The sequence below is a fragment of the Muscardinus avellanarius genome (genome assembly GCF_963383645.1).
Source record: "Muscardinus avellanarius genome assembly, chromosome: 13".
Taxonomy (NCBI): domain Eukaryota; kingdom Metazoa; phylum Chordata; class Mammalia; order Rodentia; family Gliridae; genus Muscardinus; species Muscardinus avellanarius.
Genome location: NC_137799.1, coordinates 72,122,512 through 72,137,166, shown reverse-complemented (window position 1 = coordinate 72,137,166; position 14,655 = coordinate 72,122,512). Strand labels below are relative to the sequence as shown.

General features: G+C 44.1%; 1 protein-coding gene across 1 annotated transcript in view; it reads left to right on the top strand.

Moving 5' to 3' along the window:
* Window positions 1-14,655, top strand: part of DMRT1 (doublesex and mab-3 related transcription factor 1) — a gene marked incomplete at both ends in the record, with an annotated part of 126,576 nt that overhangs the window by 110,992 nt on the left and 929 nt on the right. The window lies entirely within an intron of this gene.

Genomic DNA, 14,655 nt, shown 5'->3' with positions numbered 1-14,655 from the left:
TCCTGCCAGGGTTTGATCCCAGTGTGTCTGATTACAGGTGTTCCCTATGGGAACAGAGACTTGTTTTATTCCCAGGTATATATCCTCTATATCTAGAACAGTGCTGGGCACAAGGCAACTGCCCAATAACTATTCTAAGCCACGTGTTGTGGCGCATGCTTGTAATCCCAGTACTCGTAGGCTAAGACAGAAGGATCGCAGGTTCGAGGGCAGCCCTCAGCAAGTAGTAAGACTCTAATCAACCTATTGAAACCCTGTTTCAAAATAAAAATAAAATAGGGGTGGTGGAGTAGCTTGGAGGCAGAATACCCCTGGGTTTGTTCCCCCGTACCAAAAAGAAAAAAGCTCTTCAGAATAGTTAAGCAACAAGCCGGGCATAGTGGCAGACGCTTGTAATCCCAGCATTTGGGCGGCTGAGACCAGAGGATCGCGGTTCACAGACAGCCTCAGCTACTTAGTGAGGCTCTTTGCAACTCAGTAAGACTAAGACCCTGTTTCAAAATAAAGAATAAGAAATAGGGCAGGGGGTATAGCTTGGAGGTCGAATGCCCCTGGCTTCCATCCCCAGTACTGCAAAAAAAAAGAAGAAAAAAAAGAAAAAGAAAAAGAAAAAGAAAAAAGAACAGTTAGCCGCACCCTGTAGTCTTAAAGAATTTTAGCTAGTTATAGGGTATATTAGGTAATAAAAGAGGACCAGAGCCGGGTGCAGTGGCACACACCTCTACCCCAGTACTTGAGAGGCTAAGATGGAAGGATTGCAGGTTTGAGGTCAGCCCCAGCAACTTCACCAGACAACCAGATCCTGTTTCAAAATAAAAAATAAAATAGTACTAGAATTGTAGCTCAGAGGCACAATGCCCCTGAATAAAAATAAAAAAAAAAAAATTAAGAGGGCTGGGATTGTGGTTTAGTGGCAGAAGGCTCCTGGGTTCAATCCCCAGGACCCCAAACGAGAAGGGGGGGGGCGTTGTAGTAATCATCTCATCCCAAAGAGTACTCAGTTCCCTGAATACTCAGTTTCCAATACTTTATGAGTCATAAAATTTACATTTTTAATATTGAGATCAGGAGCTGGGCATAGTGGTGCTTACCTGAACTCCACCTATTCAGGGGGCTAAGACAGGAGGATTTCAAGTATGAGGCCAGCCTAAGCAACTTAAAGAGCCCCTTTCTCAAAATAAAAGGGGGAAGGAGATACTTGAGAGGAAGATTGCAGGTTTGAGGCCAGCCTCAGAAACTTTTAATAAGGCCCTGTTTCAAAATAAAAAATAAACCAGGCATGATGGTACAGTCTTGCAATCCCAGTATTTGGGAGGCTGAGACAGGAGTATCGGGTTCATGGCCATCCTCAGCTACTTAGTAAGGCCTTCTGCAACTTAGCGAGACCTTGTCTCAAAATAAAGAATCAACTGGACGTGGTGGCACACGCTTGTAATCCCAGCATTTGGGAGGCTGAGATGGGAGGATCAAAGGTTCGTGGACAGCCTCAGTGAGACCCTGTTTCAAAATAAAGAAGAAAAAATAGGGCTGGGTGTGTAGTTCGGAGGTAGAATGCCCCTGAGTTCCATCCCAAGTACCGCAAAATAAATAAATTAATTAATTAATTAAATGAAAAAAGCCAGATGTGGTGGTACACCCCTATAATCCCAGTACTTGGAAGGCTGAGACAGGAGGATCACTCAGGTTTAAAGCCAGCCTTAGCTACTTAGTGAGGCTTTCAGCAAGTTAGTCAGACCCTGTTTCCAAATAAAATATAAAAAAGGTCTGGGAGTATAGCATAGAGATAGAAGGCCCTGGGATTTCATCCCCAGTACCACAAAATAGTAATAATAATAAAGAATGAAAAATAGGGCGGAATATATCTTGGAGGTAGAATGCCTCTGGGTTCAGTCCTTACTACCATAGAAAAGAAATATATAGCCGGGCGTGGTGGCGCACGCTTGTAATCCCCGCGCTTGGGAGGCAGAGACAGGAGGATCGTGCTGGTTCAGAGCCAGCCGCGCTGGCTTAAGAGACCCTGTTTCCACATAAAAAAGTTAAAAAATAGGTCTGGGAGTGTATCCCGGAGGTAGAAGGGCTTCCAGGAACCCCAGTACCACCAAAAAAAAAAAAAAAAAAAAAAAAGAAAAGAAAAAGAAATATATAAATAAAATAAATCTGGAGGTATAGCTCAGCGGTAGGACACGTCCCCTGGGTTCAACCTCTAGTACTACAAAGTTGGCGGGGGGGGGGGGGGTCAACAGTAGAGTACTTTGGTAGAGTACTTACCTAGCATGCTTCAGGCCCTGGGTCCAGTCCCCAGCTCCCCACCCACCACCATTAAAGAAGTCATGGTGTGATCAAAAGTCCAGGCAGTATGAACTTGACAGTTTGTACAGTTCACATAACATTTCTGATTCCCTGGAAGCTCCCAGACAAAACTGTAAGAAGCATTTCTACATGCAAATCGGCCACTTGGAGATGAGCTGGTATGTGGTGAAATTAGCGGGTTACTTAAGCTTGAAGGAGCTGAGGTCGCCATTTGTTATTTGATTGCCCTCTGCCCTGAGATTTGAGGGCAGCCGGTAATGCAGTAAGTGCTGGACTTTCATTCTTGTTTTCAAATTAAAGATTTAATTACAGTCTTCACTGGAGATGAACCAAGTGTGAAAAGACCTGATCTCCTCGGAATGTGGGACCGGGGAGGAACGTGGGGGTTGGCGTCAGTGCCCAGGCATTTAAATACTTTCAACAGTAGCAGTAAGGGTGAAATTAATTATATTGTGACCAAATGCTGGCCTGTCGGTTAGTCAGAGGCAGTGAAATTTATATTCTTCTTGTCCATCATTTTATAAGCTGAACCTCCCCCCTAGGCGATATTCTCATAGTAAGACTATAGACTTAAATTTCCAGGCCTTTAAAGGTTTTGAAAGGGAAGCCTCTTTGTCATTCGTGGGCAGTTGATCAGTAATAAAAGCTATCTTTCTAAAACCTCACCTAGTGACCATATCGCCTGTTTTTCTCTAAGGTAGTAACTTTAAAAAGTTTTCTTTATTATATCTTTTCAGTCTGCAGCGTCAGTCCTTCTGAGGCGTCTTTGGTGCCAGAGTGGAAGAGTAGGGTCAGTGGCCTCGTCAACTCACCATCATTGAGAAATGCCCTGTTTCACACAGGCGAGCTTTCTCAATAACTATAATTCTCTCGTGCAGCCGCCAAAGGCCTCTGCCCCTTAGCCTTGGGTCACAGGCCTGTATCAACGGAATCTCTTCTCTCCTGCCTTCAGGATGGCCTTCCCTCGCGGCTTGCTTCACATCACAGGGACTGTTGTGCTCTCCCTCAGCCCCTTCCCCAGCTGCTGCTAGGCCTCTGTCTCCTCCTCGGTGTGGGGCTGGAGCTGCCTCCCCACCCTTCTTTCCACAAATACTGGTCTAGTGTGATCTTGACCGATCTGGAAACCGGCCAGCTGGCTTTGTCCAGGGAGAGCTATCTTTTGTTTGTTCATCAACTACTTCTTGTTGTGTGCTGGCCGCATGTAAGGCTTTTAACTCACAGGGCTTTAAAAGAAAATCTGATACGGCCCCTACTTGATCTGTTGGGGAATCGGTACTATAATGAAGAGTGTAAATGTGATCCCGTCACTGAAAGAGTAGTACAGGGCTCTGGTGCTGAAGAAGGGGAAGGCCGTTCTGCTTTAAGGCTGGCATTTGAGTTGGGTGTGGACCTTTGGTAACTGGGGAGAGAGCAGGCTCAGCTGGAAAGCAAGAGACAAGTCTGTGGAGGATTCCCAGTGGAATGAACTCAGCTCAGTTGCTTAGAGGTGGAGGTCAGGTTGCAAAGGTGCGTTTTTAGGGAAGATGTCAGAGGCATGCTTTCAGAAGAGCAGCAGCCATCCTTGTGTGACAAGAGAGGATTGAGTCTTAACAATTGGGTTGGGTTAGAGAAGTCTGAAGAGGGGAGAGGAGAGGAGGGGAGAACCCTCAGAGAAGGGGGAGCGCTGGGGGCCTGAGGATGGAGAGGGGCCAGTGCCCTGAGGGAGGGAGAGAGTGGAGCAGGCTATTGGCTTTGGTGACCAGCCCTTCGTGGTGAGCTGGAGGAGACTTTCTGGCACTTAGATGGCATCCAGCTTGCCAGGCTCGATGGAGCAACTGGGCAGTGGGGGCACCTCAGTTGAATATGGTGGTAATAGAGAGGCAGGACCATAGGTCTGGGTTGGGGAGATTGGGAAGAGGTGGAGGAAATGATTGATATAAAAGGACCCCCCCCAAAAAAAAAAATTCTTGTGCTGCATAACTGTTGTGGCTATTTTTTAAAAATAACTCACCAACCAAATAAAATTAACAGATGTTGCTGAAGATGTGGGGAAGTTGGCCTCTTGTGCGTTGCTAGTGGGACTAAAGATGGTATGGCCTCTGCGGGGTAAAACTGTATGGCAACTCCTCAAAAAAGTAAACAGAATCACTGTAGGATCTATCCATCCCACTTTGGGGCATATGCCCAAAGAGTCAAAAACAGGGTCTCAAAGAGGTATTTATACACCCCTGTTTACAGTAGTATTGTTCATAATGGTCCAGTGGAACAACAAAAAGGTCCATCAGCTAATGATGGGGTAAACAAAGTGTGCTATACACAAAGCAATGGAATATTTTGCCTTTTTTTTTTTTTCTGTACTGGGGATGGAACCCAAGGACATTCTACCTCTGAGCTACACCCCCAGCCCTGTTTTTTATTCTTTCTTTTGAAACAGGGTCTCACTGAGTTGGGAAGGGCCTCACTAAGTAGCTGAGGCTGTCTGCGAACTGTGATCCTCTTGTCTCAGCCTCCCAAATGCTGGGATTACAAGCGTACACCATCATGCCCGGCATATTTAGCCTTTTAAAAGGGAGGAAATGCTCACACCTGCTCTAAGATGGATGGATCTTGAGGGCATTAAACTAACCGTAATAATCCCAGCACAAAAGACAAACAAGCATATAAGTCCACTTATGTGGGTGTGGCGACTAAGACAAGAGGGAGGAGACTGTAGGGAGTCACTGTGTAGTGAATACAGAGTTTCAGTTTAGAAGATGAGAAGTTCTAGAGGTAGATGATAGTGATGTTTGCACAACACAATGAGTGTATTTATTGCCACTGAACTGTACACTTACAAATGGCTAAGATGCTAAATCTTATGAATCCTAAAAGGGAAACAATTTTGTTAATCGAGGGGAGGAAAAATTAAGTAAAGCTTGCATTGGTTAAATCTTTGCTAACCATAGTTTGCTTCATGGCCTTCAGAGCCAAGCTCCACTGACCAGCCATCAACAGATCCTTTACAGGAGCTTCTCACCCAGAAATAGAATTAGCGATTATCCTGAGAAGCTCCTTAAAAAAAGGCCACAGTTAAATTTGGCTTCAGTTGGGAAGAAAGGACAAAGCCTTTGTTGTTGTTTTGTGGGGTATTTTGTGGGGAGGATGGTTTTTTTTTTCTTTTTCTTTCTTTTTTTTTTTTTTTTTTTAGTGCTGAGAATCCAACCCGAGACCACAGTGCGTGCTAGGCAAATGCTATACGCCTGAGCTACATCCCCAATTCCAGTTCTTTCTTGCTGGAAACTAAAGTACCTCTTTCAAAACCTGAGAATGAATTCTCCTCTCCTGAAACATCATGAACACCTGAAGAGAGGGAGGGGCCTGATAACATTCTCTGAATACCTTGTATTGCCCTTGGATTAAAGCTCTTTCGGGTGGAAGCCCTTCCTTCAGAGCTAATTGGACAGAAGACATTTTCAACAACTACGAAGATGTTTAAAGATATGCATATATTAACACATCTTAGTGATAGGGTCTTATGCAAAGTGTAGAAAGATTCCTCTGGGAACATTGATAGTCTGTGCTATTATTTTATTTCTCTTTGTCCTTAACACAGGCCATTCCAACACTGTGTGCTTGCTCCTGTAATCTCTGAATTACCTTGTCCATTCATGATGCCAGTGTTGTAGTTAGGTAGTGAAGTAACATGTGTGACTTTGACTAGGCAATATTCTCCTGTCCGGAAATGCTTCAGGTTTTTTATCCTGACTTCAAGTGGTTTATGTTTTATGTAGAGGTGTCCTGACATTTGCTCTCTTCTTTTGAACTACAGAAAAATATTAATAATTGCTAGCCCGAAATTTTGTGCAGTAAGTTAGAAACAGAAGAAAACTGTTGACCTAGTATGATAGCCAATACTGATGAAGTTTTGCATCTTACGGTAGCACCCACCAGAAATAGTGTGTGTGTGTGTGTGTGTGTGTGTGTGTGTGTGTGTGTGTGTGTTACTAGGGATTAAAAGCTCGGGCATTCTACCTCTGAGTTAAATTTCCAGTCCTATATTTTATTCTTCATTTTGAGACAGGGTCTCACTAAGTCGTGTAGGGCCACACTAAGTAGCTGAGGCTAGCCGTGAACCTATGGTCCTCCTGCCTCAGCCTCCCAAGTACTGGGATTACAAGTGTGCGCCACCACGCCCGGCCAGCACTTGCTTTTTAAAAAGGAGTCTCTTGGTATTAAACTTAAAACAATTTGCCTCATGCAATCCTCTACTGCTAATATATCATTTGGGCCACAATATTTATTGTCAAATTATAAACTGCAAATTCTGTACAAGTTCTGCTTGAGAAATGGCTTGTGAACTTTCTCTCATAGTCACTTAATTGCAAAATGTCAGAATATTTTTAAATAAAAGACTTCTTAAAATCCACAGAGCTAAAGCTTCACATCTTAAATGTTTTGTTAGTTTTCTCGGAGATGATATAAATCTAAAGTGAAAGGCTAACCACAGGCTGAGGATTAAACGGAATCCAAGCTCATTTGGGGCGGTCGGTTAGGTGGCAGTGCTCATGCCCCTGTGACCAGCTCCCCGGCACCGATGCCCCCTGAAAGCGGAAATCCTTCTCAGCCTTAACAAGCTGCCCATGGAGGTTAGGCTTTCCATCAGATCGTACCCCATAAAATTAAAGCATCTTTGGGTTCTTTCCTCTGCTACCCTACTTTAGAATTCTCTTATTTTTCAAAATATTTGGACAGAGCCAAACCAGAATGGCGGATTTCACAGCCTGCTCTATGAGTTTGATTCTTATGTATCTGAGAAAAACAACTTGCCCAGGAGCAAATCGATTCTGGGAGCCCTGGAGAGTATCTTCTGTGCCTGGTCCACATAGTTAACTCCAGTCATCAGGTGCATATTTATCTCTGTTTTCAAAGGCAACTGCAAGTGTGTGACCAACTCAGGGGTGGCATCTGTAGGTGGAGAGGGCACACGTTTGCATTGCGAGTCCCCAGGAGCACGTGGGGCCCCTCCCTTGTTCATCCTGGTTCACAGAGAAGCACTGTGCAAAATTAAATCAAGCGCGTGCCCTTAAAATGCTCAAACCAGGTTTTAGACTTGAGTCTCCTTTTGCCTAATGTGTGGCTTGGCCCTGTTTTGTGATCACAGCATGTCTTGTGAAGATTACCTCTCACAGCTTTTCTCGCGTACTGATTCATTATTAAACACCTACTGTGTGCTCTGCCCGGTGCTGGGCAGCGTGTGCTAGGTATTCTCAGTTTCATTTCCGATGGCGCAGTGTTAATCTCCTGGACTGTAGCTTGCTTTCTGCTACATGAGGTGGTTCCCTAGCCCATGGAGCCAAGTCCTGTGGCCCAGCGTCAGGAACTTCTTAAATGCAACTCAAGTCCCTTGCAGGATACAAAGCACAAGTAACAGGTCAGATTTCAGTCTGGGATCCAACTTATTTTTTCAGTCTTTTGGTGTGTAAAGAAGGATGAAGGAAGTTTAAGTCACCTTTCTCTGAATGTCAGTTTTGAACTTGCCTGAGAACATTTGTGAGAGATTTAAGCTATGTTATCACCAGTATTTCTTTTCTTTCCTAACCAGTGTTTAATAAAAGTCCTCTTTTTTTTTTTTTTTTTTTTTTGCAGTTCTGGAGTTAGAACCCAGGGGCATGGTACCTCCCAGTTACACCCCCAGCCCGATTTTTTATTCTTTGTTTTTATTTATTTATTTTCTTGTGATACTGGGGGGGGGGTGGAACCCAGGGGCTTTTCTTTTGGAAACAGGGTCTCACTAAGTTGCTGAAGGACCCTCCCAAGCAGGAGGAGCAGGACCCCTCTGCCCTGCGAGTGCCTGCAATGTTCCGAGTGCACTTTGCTGACAACTTCACCTCGCATGCACAGGAAAGATGAAGGGTGGGGAGGAGCAGGGATAATGGGAAGTGATGAGGAGGGGTAACTGGGAAGTCGCCATGCTAGGAACAGGGCATGATGCAGCCAGCATTCTGTGCTAGGACCCTGGTCGCAGGGCCACATGTGACAACCAAATGGGCAGCCTCTACACTGCTGGAATGTGGCTTCAGCTGCAGGGGCCCCCTAGCAGTTACACGCAGCCAGCCGAATGTGCTCGCCTCTGCCCCCATTTTACAGATGAGGAGACCGAGCCATGGGAAAGTTAAGGAATATGTCAAAGATCTTCAGGTAGCAAGAGACAGGTGGTCTACCTCAAAAGCCCACACACCTGACAACTCTGCTGTTGCATTTTGACCCAGGGGCAGGTTCTGGTACCCCAGCAAGCCTCGCGCTGCCAGGGCTCCAGGTACCTAGTAACTGTAGAATAGACGCCGATGAGACCTTTACTTTTTGAGGGACATGTGCCCAGATTTTTCAAATTTTAGGGGGAAAAACCCCTATATTCAAAAACAAAAATTTCCCTGCCTTCAAATATATATATATTTTGGTGGTACTGGGGTTCCTGCAAGCCCTTCTATATTCCAGGCTACACTCCCAGACCTATTTTATATTTTTGAAACAGGGTCTCTTACGCCAGCACAGCTGGCTTCAAACCAGCGCGATCCTCCTGTCTCCGCCTCCCAAGCACGGGATGACAAGTGTGCGTCACCATGCCCGGCTGCCTTCAAATATTAACAAGAGAGGGATGGTTTGCTTTGATCACTGGATAACAACACAATTTTCTGGAGGATACACAAAGCGTGTCCACAGACATCCTGTAGTTTGACTTGACACCAACCCTCGTCCCACCTCTCTCCTCAAAATGTTGGAAAAGGCAATGCTTGTGTGAACAAAGCCCTGTTGTCCGAGGGCGGCACAGATCTCTTGCCCTGTGACGCCTGTCTCTTACGGACTCACATGAAGTAGACGTAGATTCCTGGTTCCCGGCGCGCTCCGAGAGGCCAGCGGCGTCTGTGGCCTGGAATGAACAGACCGTGCATACAGTCCTGATTTGACCCTGGCACCTTCAAAAGCTAGAATCTTCTAATGTAAGACACTGAGATAAAGACCGCTGGCAAAGGAAGTAAGGGAAAGAATGACTGTACTCGGTCATCCTCACAACCTCCTGCCACCAGCTTCCTTTCACAGACGGGGAAACCGAGGCTCCGGACGCTTAGGCCAGTTTCCTAGGATGTAGGATTTCTTTGACGTCAGGCTTTTAGTTCTGTATTTACAAGACCAGAGAGCAGATCATAGCTGGCCAAGGGGAGGCCAGTAGCCAGTATGAGATAGATGGTGTTCCTGAAGAGAAGGTAGAGCTGTGCTATGTTTAGGCTTTGAGACATATCTTGACTAAACCAGTTTAGATCACCTTTGAATGTGTAGATTGTGTATATGACTTTTGCCGCCCCTAATGAGTCAAGGCAATTGAATTGATAATGAGTTAAGAGCCAGGCGTGGTGGCACATGCCAGTTATCCCAGTGCCTGGGAGGCTGAGTTGGGAAGATCACAGGTTCAAAGCCAGTCTTAGCAGCTTAGTGAGACGGGTTTAAAATAGGTCACCAAGTGTGGTGGTGCATGCTTTGTAATCCCAGCACTTGGGAGGCTAAGACAGGAGGATCACAGGTTCATGGCCAGCCTAGCTGCCTAGTGAGGCCCTTCACAACTTAGTGAGACCCTGTTTCAAAATGAAGAATAAAAAATAGGGCTGGGGGTGTAGCTCAGAGGTAGAATGCCCCTGAGTTAAATCCCTGGTACTGCAATAATAATTAAATTAAATAGGGTTGGGGGCATAGCTCAGAGGTAGATTGCTCCTGGGTTCAGTCCCTCATATCTCTCTCACACACACACACACACACACACACACACACACACACACACACACACACACAGTCTAGCCGGACGTGGTGACGCACGCTTGTAATCCCAGCACTTGGGAGGCAGAGACAGGAGGATCTCACAGGTTCAAAGCCAGCCTTCAGCAGCTTAGTGAGGCTCTCAGCAACTTAGTGAGACTCTGTTTCAAAATAAAATAGAAAATAGGTTGGGGGTATAGCCCAGAGGTAGAGGCCTCTGGGTTCCATCCCCAAGACCACACAAAAAAATAAATAACAAAAAATTCTGTGCATTTTGTGCATTGTGTGCACATGTTCATGTAATATGAAATTTAGAAGTAATTAAATGTGGTCAGTGATGCCGGGCGTTGTGGCGCACGCTTGTCATCCCCGTGCTTGGGAGGCGGAGACAGGAAGATCGGGCTGGTTTGAAGCCAGCTGCGCTGGCTTAAGAGACCCTGTTTCAAAAATATAAAATAGGTCTGGGAGTGTAGCCCGGATGTAGAAGGGCTTTCAGGAACCCCAGTACCACAAAAAAAAAAAAAATGTGGTCAGTGTTGGCATAAATATGTAGTTCCTACTTGAATTTAAACTAGCTTTTAAAAGATTGTATTTCCCCAAAGGTGGTGAGAGTTGCCTCAAAGGGAGGTCCTGATCATTTACTCCATCCACCCATAGGAACTCTCATTTCCCCCGGTGTGGCAGCTTCACTCTCAGCTGTGCCAAGTACAGAGCTGGCCACTTATAAAAATGGTTGTTGTATAGACTTTGGAACTGACAATTAACATATAGTTTTAAAGAAAGCATCCTCAGATACAACTCCTCTCTGCGTCTCGTCACTGTGCCTTACTTCCCCTTAGGGGGAGAAACACATTTAATTGTTTCAAAGGTTATTACTTTTTTCTAGTAAATTCATAGTAAATGGGGGAGATTAATAAAGGGCTATTTTTTTCTCGGCTTGCGGTTTCTAATTACATCAGTTACAGCTCAGCCTTCCTCTTAACTAGAGTGCAGGCATGAACTGGAAAAGAATGGGCTAATCCATGATAGATCAGGTGGAATAAAGATCTCCATTCATATCTTTACCTTTTATCCCTTGTTCTGAGTGCCAAGCATTAATGCTGTTTGAAAGTACAGACTGAACCTGCCAAGCTCCTGCAGCTGAGATAATCCTAATTATTTTCAATGTTAGTGAGAAGGGCAGCAGTTTCCCTCTGGAAACGCGTTCTATTGTGAAACATTAAGTATCTGCTAAGTGGTATTGACTGGACACGATTTTATTTCCAAACACTATGGTTATGGTGGGGCAGAAGAATTTGTTGTTTAAGAATTTTCCACCAGCTTTTCATCAGACTCCTTTAGGCCTGCAAACTAAGAACCCAGAGAGCTGGCACTTTCAGTCTGTCTTCCTCGGCAGCGGTGGCCAGGTGAAAGTTGCTAACCACTGGGGAAGGCCGCTTGAGTTTTACTTTTAAATGGTTTCTCGGTAGGCATTTAATAGTATTTAACATGTAGAGGAAGAAGTTTTTTTCCCCTTTGAGCATAAATACCGTGTTTTCTCACATCACTGGAAGAGAATTATTCGTTCCAGTCCATTGATTTTTAACAAATCATTCAAGTTAAAAGTCAGGGGTCTTTGCAATGTCAAAAGATTGAGCGGTTTTTGTTGTCTTTTTTTAGAGGGGCTTTTCTTTTTTTTTTTGGCCATATATAATATTTTTCAAAAAGAATACTAATGGTTAGGTGGCATCATTAAAATTATCTTAAGTGTCCCGCGCATGCGCACACACACACAGGTAAGAATGATCATGTATAAAAGGATTTTATTTGTTTGGTTTTAAATCATCATAAAAGAATGGCCCTTTAGCTGCTGTAGACAAATAGCTACTTGAGAAAACACAGATACTAGACTTGCTGGTTCAAACAGGGGTCAGCTCCTTTGGTGTACTCACCTTTCATTGTAACACAAAAAAGATCAGATGGGCAAGTTTTCCTTCTTACTTTTCCCTTACTTTCCAGTCTCCACTCTGGTCCCCAGAAGTCATTTCTTCCATTTCTGTGAAGGCCAGGAGGCTAGCAGTGATTACAGGGTAGCAGGGTCCTTAATTGGCTGTTGCCTGGAATGCTTCCTGCCCCTCCTCCAATGCAGCTGCCCCTCTCCCTCTGCCCAAAGCATAAGAGCAATGCATGAACATCTTCACCGATGCAAATAATGCTGTGTCCAGTATCTCTGGGCCAATTATTCTTTCTTTGGGGTTATTCCCCAGGGTGGAATTACCAGGTCAGAGGGGCTGAACAGCTTTATAGTTCTTATTACATGTCACTAGATTGCTGTCCAGAAAGATTGAACCAATTTCCGAGTGCTACCAGTACTATCTTTCCCTACAGTACCACTGACAGCAGGAGTTAGTAGCGTTTTTTACAAAATGATTAAGACAGACCTTTTGAGTTGAAATTAGCGCCATACAGGGTTCATTAGCATCAACTTTTTTAAAAAGCAAAAAACAAATCATTTTGATCTTTTGAATTTCTGATTGGTATATAATAATTTACAATGGCCAATTGTTACACTTGCCGGGGTAATCTAATGAAGCTGCATTAAAATGGACAGGTACCTTTAAGGGACTATATTTAAAGATGGTAGTAAGATAGATTTTTAGCATTAGTCCTTAAAGAAAGAACACTAAATCTTTGTAGGCACTTGGAACTTTTATGAGGTGCAATGCAAAATGAGTTAAACAGATATTGTAACTTCAACCGCCTGTTATTCAAAGACAATAATAAGCCTTGAACAAACTTTAAAAAAATGATTTAAATTTTGAGTGGAGAAACACTTTTAAAAATGCAGGTGCTTATCAAAACACGTTAAGTTCATTTATTTACTTTTTCTCTAGAGTTCAGTCATGCATTAAGTGTGCCTGAAGCCTCCCAAGTCTATGCGGGTAACACATCTGTGGGTCTTTGTAGCTCTAAGCTACAGAGGTACTTTCCAAGAAAATACCCACAAAGCAAGTTAGAGTACAGGGGACCTAACCCCAAATTCCTTTCCTTTGTGAAAATTTCCAGCTCTTTCCATTTGAGTGTCAAACTGGCTAACGGGGAGCATGGGAGCGTCTCCTCTACCAGCTTTTAACTGAAGGCAGGGTCAGGCCCAGAACAAGCTGGAGGACAACACCTATTCCTACCTAGGCTCCACTTCAGTCTGACAAGGTCGGTTGCTTTGTCCCATTACGTTCACATGGGATTGAAAGCCTCTGAAGCCAGTTCCTAAGTATGGTGCCCAAGGCAGGGCGGTGCAGAAGCACGAGCATGCCAGAGCCAGCGTCCCCCACATCAAATGGGAAGTCATTCTCTGATTGAGCTGCTTGAGGGTGACATCTCTGGTTGAAGTAACCACACAGAGTGGAGTCAGTAAATCTTCACTCCCTTCTGTCACTGGTTTGGGGTACAATGAGATGGGCAAATTAACTCATCGGCTCTCCAGGAAGCTCAGTGGGCTGTCCAGATCTGTATGGCAGCAGATCTCAGAGCAAAGTCTACTACCTTTGTAAGACATTTTTCTCTACATTTACTGAACAACCAGGTACATGTACACACAATTCATAAATCACCTTGAATTGAAAATCTATATAACAATTCGAATTTAGTAAGAAGTCATTGTCTACTGTAGTAAGATAAGGACTTCAGGTCCCTAGATTCTTGGTTATATACTTATCTATGAACATGTGTGCTTTGGGGGGTATATGATAAAACACTATTTGATTAAATTTTAAAAAGCTTACAAAGGTATCCCTTGCTTTGTAAGTTACTAAAGACTAAAAAAAATACCATCAATACAAAAAAAGGACTGATTGCTTGTTGGGAAATTGCTTAAATTGTTTTCAAATTTACTCACTAAGTTTTCAGATCATCCCGTTCCTCATTGGACTGCGAAATAGACTACCCATCTGTCTGTCTGTCTATCCGTATGTCACATTGAAGGAAAGGCGCTTTCGGAAATAATTTGGTCCATTGGCACGGTTAAAGGTCTACTCCTTGAATCACAGCTCTGTTCTTTTATTTTTCTGAGGTTCTGCTAGCTGCAGCAAAACCTTTTCCAAACCCATAACAAGGGTAAATAGTGTTCTCTTGTAAAAAGGTCTCTTTTCAGCATGGTAATATACCTTATTAAATTCTAAACATAATAAGTATTGATGGCAAACACATCAGGACCCAGAACAGCTTCTACTATGATTTAGTTCTCTACAAATGACTTCAGCACTCAGCTCCCAGTGCATTTTGCTAATTACATCATAGATTTCCCTATTGATGAACACAAGCTGAATTAACACCGGGAGCACTAATGTACCCCTTCACCATTATTGTTGTACAAGAAGCCGTGGCAGATGCTGGCAGTTAGTTACACAAACATTAGTATTAACGATTGGCCATTTGGAATTGGTGACAAACTACTGCCCGGCAGAATCCTGAGGCTGAAACCAATCAGGAAGTTAATGAGGAGAGAAATTACCACTGCAGCTTCCCCTTAATTACATTCACACTAGGCAGGAAGGGAGTTCTGGGGGTGGATCTAAACTGGGCTAAGGTTAAGAAGGTCAGAGA